Here is a 13,085-nt window from a genome sequence, read left to right on the forward strand (position 1 = left end):
TTTCACGCTATGCCTGTCTGGCCAAGTACACAGCAAAGACTCAAAGAGACCTCTCTGCAGATTTCTGGAACTCTTTTTAGCACAGCTCCCTCCTTCTTGGAACTCTACCTCACAACATTCAGCCCCTTGGCCTCTCTGATTCCTACACCTCTGGGACTCAGTAGATTCTGTTTAGCATCCCCCTCTTTGCATCCACAATCTGGTTATTTCCAGGAAGAAATGAGGGGCAAGTGGTCACTTGTTTGTTTCAACTTCTTTTAGTGATTAAAGCCCTGTCCTACCTGATGTCCAGTGTTTGAAAACTAAGAGTTTTTTATGTTCTGTATATTTTTTCTGGGATTTGGTGGGAGAGAATGTCCAATCTTTGTTATTCCGTTGCAGCCAGAGGCAGAATTTCTCTCACCACAGATTTCTGAAGTTGTCTTTCACTTCCATGCTCTTCTGTGTCCCTTGTTGGGGTGTGTTTGTTTTGGTCTCTGGCTTTCCTGGTAGAGGAAAAAAGAAAAAATTTTCTTTCTTTTCCTCAAATGTCAGTGTGCCTTTGATGTCTATATTTAACAGTGAGGCATAAGAAAGCTGATCTGAGCCTGGCGCGGTGGCTCACGCCTATAATCCCAGCACTTTGGGAGGCCGAGGCGGGTGGATCAACAGATCGAGAGGTCAACAGATTGAGACCATCCTGGTCAACCAGGTGAAACCCTGTCTCTACTAAAAATACAAAAATTAGCTGGGCATGGTGGCGTGTGCCTGTAGTCCCAGCTAGTCAGGAGGCTGAGGCAGGAGAATTGCCTGAACCCAGGAGGCGGAGGTTGCGGTGAGCCGAGATCGCACCATTGCACTCCAGTCTGGGTAACAAGAGCGAAACTCTGTCTCAAAAAAAAAGAAAGCTGATCTGAAGCTTACATGAATGGGCAAGGCTTGTCAACTGGTGGGTCTCAATTGAGGGGGACAGGTGGGGACTTCACCTATTCATTGGCCAGTCCCCATAGGTCAGTATCTCATAGGTTTTTCATTTAAAGATGATTAATAACATAGGATAGGAATTCTCCGATTCTCTGACTGGGATTATAAACCCTGCTGCTAGACTTCTGATAACTAAACAGAGAAAGAATTTTTGAGGATTTATATTTAGGAATTTTTCCCTTTCCATATGGTATGGCTTCTCACTTTCACCCTCTGCTGTTCCAAGACTAGGTCTTTTTTGGTTTAACCTCTCCAAAGAGTTAACTTCCCATCAGAGGCAGCTGTGCAGGGGGTGCGGTAGACTGACTGTGTGAGGTAGGGGAGGGAATCTATGGAGTGTTACAGTTTGAAAGTCTTTCCCAATCCCCCTTCATTCTGTACTTCCACATTTAGAGAGAACTTGCATATCTAGTTCCTGACATTTTTCTTGGATTCTGATATAGAAATTAGCTTGCTTTTTCTTCCCTCTCTCCCTGGAGGGTTAGAGTTTATCTTTCACTAGTCTGCTAAGTCAGCTACCATTCATCTATTAGCTTTCTCTGTTAAAAAATGTTGAATTTTCTTGTCCACTACCATCTCCTATTTTCTTTGTCCTTCTGGCTTTATGCATTTTTATATAAATTATTAGTTTTCTTTTTTTTTGAAAAGTTAAAAACTCCCAAACTATTATTATCTTTTTTTTTTTTAAGACAGAGTCTTGCTTTGTCACCGTACTGAAGGCAGTGGCGCAATTTCAGCTCACTGCAACCTCTCCCTCACGGGTTCCAGTGATTCTCCTGCCTCAGCCTCCCCAATAGCTGGGACTACAGGCACGTGCCCACACACCCGGCTAATTTTTGTATTTTCAGTAGAGATGGGGTTTCACCATGTTGTCCAGGATGGTCTCAATCTCCTGACCTTGTGATCCGCCCACATGGGCCTCCCAAAGTGCTGAGCTTACAGGTGTCAGCCACTGTGCCCAGGCTTTAATTCTTTATCCCTGGTACTGCTACCACAATTTACAGGGCCATGTACCTGATGTAATGAAAAGAGAAAGAAAAAGTTACAACAGATAAAAGACCTCAGGAATGTATATTGCATTAATCAACAGCTGTACTTTTTGCAAACTGTGGCTATGACAGTCCTGAACAATAAGGGTTTTCTGTTTAAGCCACGGTAACTTTTCCAGCTATGGATCATTGTTCCTTCTATGGCAGATTTTTCCAGTTTCTCTAATGCATTTGGGACGCCTGTCTCGAAGTATCCTGCTGCTTTCCCGGTAACTCCTCACTCTCTCTCCTACTAGGAACTGAAGCCCTTTTTGGCTGTTATTAGAACCTTCTGCTATCATATCCGTCACTTCTACCATCAGATCCATAACCACCACCATAGGTACTGCCTGAGCTTCTTCCACCCAGAAAGCCTGCTTTCATGGGTCCATAATTTGATTGCTGTTGTCCACTATAATTTCCAGAATCATTACAGCTCCCACCACCAGCAGTTACCATCGTCAAAATGTCCTCCTTCATTGCAACCATTGCGTCCTCCACCAACGCCGCTGTATCCACCACCTTGGTTTTCTCATGTCCTGGTCCACCACAGCCCCTATTGCGCTGTACCAGGACCACCACCATAGCTGCCACCATCACTCTCAAATCCATCATATTCACCATCACCTCCTCCGCAACTACCTCTACTGCCACCACCTCTACCGCCATAGTTTCTTTTCCACCAAAGTTTTCACCACAGCCAAAGGACCTCCGCTGCATCCAGAGTCCTCTGTGACAATTATACATGTATCAACTGTATTATGATCCTAGGACGTCTTGGCAAGTCCAGGTGGACTTGCAGTGGCTCATGCCTCCCACACACTTCAGGGGCCAAGGCGGGAGGATCGCTTGCTTGATTTCTGGAGTTTAAGACCAGCCTGAGTAACATAAGGAGACCCCATCTCTACCAAAAAATTTAAAAATCAGCTGGGTGTAATGGCACATGTCTTTGCTCCCATATACTTGGAAGGCTGAGGTGGGAGGATTACTTGACCCCATGAGGTTGAGGCTGCAGTGAGCTATGATCAGGCCACTATACTCCAGCCTGGTTGACAAAGCAAGATTCTGTCTCAAAATAAAAAATAGATAAAAGTAAATTTTAAAAAAGCAAATCCCCTCTTTTTTCCACTCTGCCTGTCTTTCCTAACAGCTATGGTTTCAGTAGTGCCATACTTTTTTTTCTTCCTTCCTTCCTTCCTTCCTTCCTTCCTTCCTTCCTTCCTTCCTTCCTTCCTTCCTTCCTTCCTCTCTCTTTCTGTCTCTCTCTTTTCCTTCTTTTCTTGAGTCAGGGTGTGACTCTGTCACCCAGCCTGGAGTGTAGTGCTGTAATCTTTGTTCATTGTCCCCTCTACCTCCCGGGCTGAAGTAATCCCCCCACCTCAGCCTCCCAACTACCTGGGACCACAGGCACGTGCCACTATGTGCGGCTAATTTTTGCTTTTTTTTTTTTTTTTTTTTGTAGAGATGGGATTTCACTGTTTCCCACTCTGGCCCCAAACTCCTGGGCTCAAGCAATCCACCCACCTTGGCCTCCCAAAGCTTTTAGAATTATAAACATGAGGCACTGCACCTGGCCTGGCCTTGCCATACTTTTCAAAGTACTGTCTCAAATTATATTCTTCTCTATCTTCCTTAATATCGCAAAGGTTTCCTTCATGGTTAGAAGGGCCTCAGGCTTTATAGAATCTTTTCTAGAAACCGCTCTCTTTGGCTCCAGTGCGCACCGGTCAGCCTCGTGTGGTTGAGCACACATTGCTGTATTCACCTCTTCAATACAAGAGTAAGTCACAAAACCAAAGCCTCTGGAACGTGTTGTTTGGGAGTTTCTCATTATCACGCAGTCTGTGAGTGTGTGCCATTTTTCAAAAAGTTCTCCGAAACTCTTGCCTGTAGTTACAAAGCTCAGAACCGCAGGAAACAGCTTGCTCAAGTGCCCTGGTCCCTTTGGATCATGTGCTTCTCTTTTGAGCCTGGACTCGCCTTTTCCAAATTGTGTTAAATATGGGACTGAGAGGAAGAGCAGTCTTCCTTCTTAAGAATAGTTTTAGGTCTACAGAAAAATCAAGCAGAGAGCACAGAGAGTTTCCATATGCTTCCCACCCAGGCAGTGTCCCTATTACCGTTTTGCATCATGTGGTACCCTCCTTACAAGTAATGAGTGAGTAATAATATTGATACAGTATTATTAAATCTAAAATCTATGTTAGAGACTTGATGCATGGTTTATTCTCCTCTCATTAGAAAGTGGCAGAAATAATGTAAAGATTAAATCTTCCAAGGTTAACAGAAAATCTTCCATGCAGGTCTTTAGCTGCTTCTCTGCCTTTCTGTCATCCCCAAAGTTCTAGAATCATCTGTATTCCCTTTTTCCTTTCATCGTTCCCATCTCCTAAACACGCTTTAACCCACTGCACTTTATCTTCTCTGTCATTCTACTAAAATGTATCTTTCCACAGAAAACAATACCTCCTTTATTACTAAGTTCGAGTAATGCATGATTATCTTTATCAAACTTGACTTCGGAGCACACAGGGCACTGTTAACCCTTTCTCCCTTCTTGAAATATTTTTTTCTTTATTTCCTAAGTTGACATCTTACCTTCCTGATTCCCAGCTACTCTAATGATTGATCCTATACTTTCTCTACATTAGCCATTAGCCATTTTATTTCTCTCTCTCTTTTTCTCTCTACTTTAGCTGTTCTCTAAATGGTCCTCAATGATCCCCAGCTCTTGGTATTCACATTCTTGTGTGTCACCTTCCTTCACTGACCTGGGTTGATCCATGTGTCCAGTAAAATAGAACAGAAGTGATGGTATGTCATTTTCATGATTCAGTTATAAAAGATGTTGTGGCCGGGCATGGTGGCTCACGCCTGTGATCCCAGAACTTTGGGAGGCCAAGGCAGGAGGATCACGAGGTCAAGAGGTTGAGACCATCCTGGCCAACATGTTGAAACCCCATCTCTACTAAAAATACAAAATTAGCCAGGGGTGGTGGCAAGCGCCTATAGTCCCAGCTACTCGGGAGGCTGAGGCAGGATAATCACTTAAACCCAAGAGGCGGATGTTGCAGTGAGCCAAGATCGTGCCACTGCACTCCAGCCTGGTGACGGAGCAAGACTCTGTCTCAAATAACAGCAACAACAACAAGGTGTTTCTAATTTTTTATCTTGGTCTTGCTCTCTTTTTTCTCTAGACTGCTCCATGAGGGTTACATGAAGTGGCCACATTATTTACTATGAAAACCTCTAGCAAATACTAAGTGTTCACCTCATATTTGCCGAGTCAATTTATTAAGAACCTTGCCATATTTTAGTGCTTCTTCTCTCCTCCTCCTATGAATTTCTTTCTTTTTCTTTGATCATACTTTAAGTTCTGGGGTACATGTGCACAATGTGCAGGTTTGTTACATAGGTATACACATGCCATGGTGGTTAGCAGCATCCATCACCCCATCATCTACATTAGGTATTTCTACTAATGCTATCCCTCCCCTGAACCCCACGCCCTGCCATTCCCTCCCCTATGCCCCCACACCCCAACAGGCCCTGGCGTGTGATGTTCCTCTCCTTGTGTCCGTGTGTTCTCATTTTTCAACACCCACTTGTAAATGAGAACATGTGGTGTTTGGTTTTCTGTTCTGGTGTCAGTTTGCTGAGAATGATGGTTTCCAGTTTTATGTCCCTGCAAAGGACATGAACTCATCGTTTTTTAGGGCTGCATAGTATTCTATGTAGCCCTAAAATATGTGCCACATTTTCTTTATTCAGTCTATCATTGATGGGCATTTTGGCTGATTCCAAGTCTTTGTTATTGTGAACAGTGCTGTAATAAACATATGTGTGCATGTGTCTTTACAATAGAATGATTTATAATCCTTTAGGTGTATACCCAGTAATGGGATTGCTGGGTCAAATGGTATTTCATTTCTATTTCCAGATCCTTGAGGAATCGCCACAGTGTTCTCCACAATGTTTGAACTAATTTACACTCCCACCAACAGTGTAAAAGTGTTCCTATTTCTCCACATCCTCTTAGCATCTTTTGCCTCCTGATTTTTTTTTTTTTTTTTTTTGGGAGGAAGGCAGGAAGGGAGGGAAGGAGGACAGTAGGGAGGAAGGCAGGGATGAAGGAAGGAAGGAACAGAGGAAGGGGGGAGGGAGGGAGGGAAGGGAAGGAAGGAAATCAAGCAATGAGAGAGACATTGCCGACCTGGATCTAGAGGTTTACAAGTTGATTTCTTTTTTTTCTTTTTTTTGAGAGAAGGAAAGAAAAAAAAATAAGTAAAGGAGTGGAAGAAAGAAGAAGAGAAAGAGGGAGAGTAAATGGAAATATTGCTTTATTCTGAAAAAAATTGGGTATTAATAATGGCCAATCAATGTTTCATTTAAACCTATGGGTAGGTGTGATGTGGTATTGACAAGAATGTATATTTTGTGTATTTGAAGTGGAGAGCTCTATAAATATTTATTAAGTTTACTTGTTCTGGATCTGAGTTCGAGTCCTTGATATCCTTATTAATTTTCTGTCTCATTGAATCTAAGTCTCTATGTATCTGGGTGTTAGGATCATTAGCTCTTGTTGTTGCATTGATGCTTTTACCACTATATCTTTGTTGCTTTAAAATCTATTTTATCCGATACAAGAATTGCAACTCCTGCTTTTTATTTATTTATTTTTTATTTTTGCTCTCCATTTGGTTGGTGAATCTTTCTCCATCCCTTTGTTTTGAGTCTTTGTGTATCCTTGCATGTGAAACAGGTCTGGATGTAACCTGCTGTTGGGTTTTGGCTGTGTCTTTTGATTGGGGGATTTAGTCAATTTAAATTTAGGGTTACTGCCATTTGATGTTAACTGGCTGTTTTATCCATTCGTTGGTGTAAATTCTTCTTTATGTTGGTGCTCTTTACTTTTTGGTGTATTTTTAGAAAGGCTAATACTGGTTGTTTCTTTCTGTGTGTAATGCTTCTTTCAGAAGCTCTTGTAAAGCAGGCCTGGTGGTAATAAAATCTCTGAGTTCTTGATTGTTCATAAAAGATTTTATTTTTCCTTCAGTTGTGAAGCTTAGTTTGGCTGGATATGAAATTCTGGGCTGAAGGTTCTGTTCTTTGAGGATGTTGAATATTGGCCCCCACTCTCTTCTGGCCTGTAGAGTTTCTGCCGAGAGATCTGCTGTAAGTCTGATAGGCTTGCCTTTGTGGGTAACATGACCTTTCTCTCTGGCTGCCCTTAGTATTTTCTCCTTCGTTTCAACCCTGTTGAATCTAACGATTATGTGCCTTGGAGTTGCTCTTCTTGAGGAATATCTTTGTGGTGTTCTCTGTATTACCTGGTGCTGAATATTGACCTGCTTTGCTAGTTTAGGAAAATTTTCCTGAATAATATCCTGAAGGGTATTTTCCAGCTTGGATTCATTCTCTCAGTCGCATTCAGGTACACCTATCAAACGTAAATTTGGTCTTTTCACATAGTCCCACATTTATTGGAGACTTTGCTCATTCCTTTTTATCCTTTTTTCTCTAATCTTTTCTTCACGTTTTATTTCATTAAGTTGGACTTTGACCTCTGATATCCCTTCTTCTGCTTGAACAATTCGAGTGTTTAAACCTGTGCATACTTCTCGGAGTTCCTGTATTGTATTCTTCAGTTCCATTAATTCACTCATACTCCTCTCTAAGTTGTCTATTCTCAATAGGATTTCATCAAACCTTTTTTCAAAGTTCCTAGTTTTTTTACATTGGGCTACAGTGTGTTCTTTTAACTCACAGAAGTTTCTTATTATCCATTCCTTGAAGAGTGATTCTGTCATTGGGATGCGCTGCTTCTCCATCAAGCCTTGTTCCATTGTTGATGTGGAGCTGCGATCATCTTTAGAGGGAGAGGCGTTCTGACTTTGAGTATTCTCAGCTTTTTTACGCTGGTTTCTTCCCGTCATTGTAAATTTATCCTCCTGCCGTCTTTGAATTTACCAACTTTCAGATTAGGTCTCTTGAGTGGGCGTCCAGGTTGTTAGTTCCCAGGGCCAGAGCAGCAGCGTTAAAACTGATGGTGCTTTTCTGCCCAGGATTCTCCTGTCTGGCTTCCTTCTTGTGTCCGCAGTAGGCGACTCTGCCTTCCCGGGGCTCCAAACCTTGGTCAGAAGGGGAACCGGTCCCGTTTACTCTGCGCTGAGCGCTCCTGTGCCGAGGTGCTGTCACAGCCGCTGAGCCGGGCTCTGGTGTCCTGCTGGGGGCCCAGGCCGGTCCTCCGAACCTGTTTACTCTGCTCCTAGAGCTGCCGCGCCGAGGTGCGGAACCGCTGCGCAGGCCATGAGAGTCGCGCTGGCCACCCTTGTGTTTCCTCCACTGGGGATCTTCTGCTCCGTGAGCGACCAGAATTTGTCTGAAAGTGTGGCGTCCTCTAGTTCTCCGTGCCTTCCCTGAGAGCTGCAATCCCGGGATGTTAGCGATCGGCCATCTTGGATCCGTTCCCTTCCTCCTGATTTTTTAATGATCGCCATTCTAACTGGTGTGAGGTGGTATCTCGTGTGGTTTTGGTTTGCATTTCTCTAATGACCAGTGATGATGAGCATTTTTCATGTTTGTTGGCCTCATAAATGTCTTCTTTTGAAAAGTGTCTGTTCATATCCTCTGCCCACTTTTTGATGGGGTTGCTTATTTTATTCCTGTGAATTAGTTTAAGTTCCTTGTAGATTGTGGATATTAGCCCTTTGTCAGATGGGTAGATTGCAATATTTTTTACCCATTCTCTTGGTTGCTGGTTCACTCTAATGATGTTTCTTTTGCTATGCAGAAGCTCTTAAGTTTAATTAGACCCCATTTGTCTATTTTGGCTTTTGTTGCCATTGCTTTTGATGCTTTAGTCATGAAGCCCTTGCCCATGCCTCTGTCCTGAATGGTATTGCCTAGGTTTTTGTCTAGAGTTTTTATGGTGTAACATCTTATGTTTAAATCTTTAATTCATCTGTAGTTAATTTTTGTATCAGGTGTTAAGGAGGGATCCAGTTTCAGCTTTCTGCATATGGCTAGCCAATTTCCCAACACCATTTATTTAACAGGGAATCCTTTCCCTATTGCTAGTTTTTATCAGGTCTGTGAAAGATCAGATGGTTGTAGCTGTGTGGCATTATTTCTGAGGCCTCCGTTGTGTTCCATTGATCTATATCTCTGTTTTGGTACCAGTACCATGCTGTTTTTGATTACTGTAGCCTTGTAGTATAGTTTGAAGTCAGGTAGCATGATGTTTCCAGCTATTGTTGTTGTTTTTTTTTTTGCTTAGGATTGTCTTGCCTATGCAGGCTCTTTTTTGGTTCCATATGAAGTTTAAGGTGTTTTTTATTTTTCCAATTCTGTGAAGAAAATCAATTGTAGCTTGATGGCGATAGCACTGAATCTATAAATCACTTTGGGCAGTATGGCCATTTTCAGATTCTTCCTAACCATCAGTATGGAATGTTTTTCCATTTGTTCATGTTCTCTCTTATTTCTTTGAGCAGTGGTTTGTAGTTCTCCTTAAAGAGGTCCTTCACATCCTTTGTTAGTTGTATTCCTAGGTATTTTATTCTCTTAGTAGTAATTGTGAATGGGAGTTCACGCATAGTTTGGGTTTCTGCTTCCCTGGTGTTGGTATATAGGAATGCCAGCAATTTTTGCACACTGATTTTGTATCCTGAGACTTTGCTGAAGTTGCTTATCAGCTTAAGGAGATTTTGGGCTGAGACAAAGAGGTCTTCTAAATATACAATCATGTCATCTGCAAATAGAGACATTTTGTCTTCCTCTTTTCCTTTACTGAGTACGCTTTATTTCTTTTTCTTGCCTGATTGCTCTGGCTAGAACTTCCAGCACTATATTGAATAGGAGTGGTGAGAGAGGGCATCCTTGTCTAGTGCCAGATTTCAAAGGGAATGCTTCCAATTTTTGCCCATTCAGTATGATATTGGCTGTGGGTCTGTCATAAATAGCTTTAATTATTTTGAGATACGTTCCATCAATACCTAGTTTACTGAGAGTTTTTAGCATAAAGCGCTGTTGAATTTTGTCAAAGGCCTTCTCTGCATCTATTGAGATGATCATGTGTTTTTGTCTTTGGTTCTGTTTATGTGATGGATTACATTTATGGATTTGCATATGTTGAACCAGCCTTGCATTCCAGGGATGAAGCTGACTTGATTGCAGTGGGTAAGCTTGTTGTTGTGCTCTTGGATTTGATTTGCTAATATTTTATTGAAGATGTTTGCAACAATGTTCATAATAGATATTGGCCTGAAATCTTCTTTGTTTGTTGTGTATCTGCCAGGTTTTGGTATCAGGATGATGTTGGTCTCATAAAATGAGTTAGGGAGGAGTTTCTCTTTTTGTATTGTTTAGAATAGTTTTAGAAGGAATGGTACCATTCCTAATCAGGGATTCGACTTCTTCCTGGTTTAGTCTTGGGAGGGTGTAAGTGTCCAGGAATTTATCCATTTCTTCTAGATTAACTGGTTTATTTCCATAGAGGTGTTCATAGTATTTTCTAATGGTAGTTTGTATTTCTGCGGAATTGATGGTGATTTTTCTTTTATCATTTTTTTATTGCATTGATTTGATTCTTCTCTCTTTTCTTCCTAACAATATTAACCTTAAGTATAAATGGGCTAAATGTCCCACTCAAAAGACACAGACTGGATAAATAATGAAATGAAGGCAGAAATAAAGATGTTCTTTGAAACCAATGAGAATGAAGACATAACATACCAGGCCATACATACCATATCATATGAAAGGGCTTGGCTCAATTGAGCCTTCCAAAGGCGTTTTCCCTCACCTACTATGTGGCTGGCACTGGGCTAGTTGCAGGGCAGTCAAGGCTCATCTTGATCATCCTCCTAGAGAAGGAGCTCCTTGTGGGCCAGTGAGGCCAAACCCTGGTCACCTGTATGCTTCCAAGGGTACCGAGCGTAGGAGCCTGCAGAACAGCATAAAAACTATAGTAAAATGGGCTGAGCATGGTATCTCATGCCTGTAATCCCAGCACTTTGGGAGGTCAAAGCGGGTAGAACACTTGAAGTCAGAAGTTTGAGACCAGCCTGGCCAACATGGTGAAAGCCTGTCTCTACTAAAAATACAAAAATTAGCTGGGTGTGGGTGGCATGCGCCTGTAGTCCCTGCTATTCTACTTGTGAGGCTGAGGCAGGAGAATCGCTTGAACCCGGGAGGCAGAAGTTGCAGTGAGCCGAGAATGTGCCACTGCACTCCAGCCTGGGCGACGGAGCAAGGCTCTGTCTCAAACCAAACCAAATGAAACCAAAACTATAGTAAAATGAACATTTACCTGGAAATCTCAAATTCCAAGTTCAGTCTTTGACTCTTAAAGTTCTGACTTTGGGCAAGTCACTCCACAAACGTGAACTTACTTCCTCATTGTGATAAAGATATAGTAACTACACTTTTTACCCAAGGAGTCACTGGGTAGTTCAGATATGTCAAACCCTTATTTCCTCACTTGTTATAGGTGACTTATTTTCAGATGCATCATGGATTTTGTAATATATTTTGCATTTGTGTTGGGGATGGGGTGTGAGAACCATGATTTTTAAATTGTCTATACCAATTATAAAATGCATTCAGATTTCATTAACTTTAAAATGAGAAAATGTTTCTTTGAATCAAGACAATATGTTATCTATTGAAGTGTTCAAATGTTCTGAAGATGGCATACCATTGAAAACTATGAGCTCTCATTACGGCACATTCAAACAGATGTGTTCTGAATTACTGAGATTTTCCTCCTTTTTGTTCAGTCATATGTATTAAGGATTCATTCTGTTTTATTATTGTTGTGAAACATTTCAAACACATGTGAAAGTGAAAGCAATGAATTCCCATGTATCTGATATCCAGCTGCAACAAAAATCCACAGAGGGCCACTCTGATCTCATCTATTTCCCCACTCAATGCTCTCCACCCCACAACATCCCCGTGGGCTATTTTCAAGCAAATATTAGGTATCATACAATTTCATTTGTAAATACTTTTTCAATTTTTTGAAATGGAATTTTGCTCTTGTTGCCCAAGCTGGAGTGCAATGGTGTGATCTTGGCTCACTGCAACCTCTGCCTCCTGAGTTCTCCAGAGTAGCTGGGATTACAAGCTTGCGCCAACATGCCCTGCTAACTTTGTATTTTTAATAGAGATGAATAGAGATGGGGTTTCTCCATGTTGGTCTCCTGATCTCAGGTGATCCGCCTGCCTCCCCCGCAAAGTGCTGGGATTACAGGCTAGCCCATTTGTAAATAGCTTAAAGGAGTGTTGTTTGATAGCCATTTACCTTCTATTGTCTTTCAGTCAGAGATAAACTAAGTTTTTTTAGAGGTGTTTTCAAGCTTAGTTCACGTTGTATGCTCTCCTGAATGATCTTTATTAACCAAGTTGAAAAATACACTTTTTTTTGAGACGGAGTTTTGCTTTTGTTACCCAGGCTGGAGTGCAATGGCGCGATCTCGGCTCACCACAACCTCCGCCTTCTGGGTTCAAGCAATTCTCCTCCCTCAGCCTCCCGAGTAGCTGGGAATACAGGTGCACACCAGCATGCCCAGCTAATTTTTGTATTTTTAGTAGAGATGGGGTTTCACCTTGTTGACCAGGATGGTCTCGATCTCTTGTTCTCGTGATCCACCCGCCTCGACCTCCCAAAGTGCTGGGATTATAGGCATGAGCTACTGTGCCGGGCCAAAAATACACTTTCTTAAGAGGGCCCCTTCACCAATGGTTACTAGGGGTGGGAGGTTAGTCTTAAAATCATTACTTGGGGAGTCAAATGCTGGTGGGTTCCACATTTCTGAATCCCTTTCCATTTTATACCAGTTCTCAATGCAGTAGACAGGATCAGAAAGTGACCTAAGTATGTTTGTGAGGTTTTTTGTTACAATGCTGATTCTTCTTATCTTTTTTGTTTGCTTTGTCTTCACGGGTTTAATCATTATATGATATAAGTTTAATGATAGTATGTTGGGTCATTTTAGAGACAGTATATTCTGCAAACTTTTCATTCAGAGAGTGTTTTCTGATCTTAATGCATTACAAAATTTACTATATAGATGTGAATATATGCTA

At 41.8% G+C, this 13,085-nt stretch overlaps 1 protein-coding gene across 1 annotated transcript in view; it reads left to right on the forward strand.

Moving 5' to 3' along the window:
* Positions 1 to 13,085, forward strand: part of CARMIL1 (capping protein regulator and myosin 1 linker 1) — a 468,543-nt gene that overhangs the window by 102,494 nt on the left and 352,964 nt on the right. The gene's annotated exons all lie outside the window — the stretch shown is intronic.

This window comes from Callithrix jacchus, chromosome 4 (genome assembly GCF_049354715.1).
Source record: "Callithrix jacchus isolate 240 chromosome 4, calJac240_pri, whole genome shotgun sequence".
In the NCBI taxonomy this organism is placed as follows: domain Eukaryota; kingdom Metazoa; phylum Chordata; class Mammalia; order Primates; family Cebidae; genus Callithrix; species Callithrix jacchus.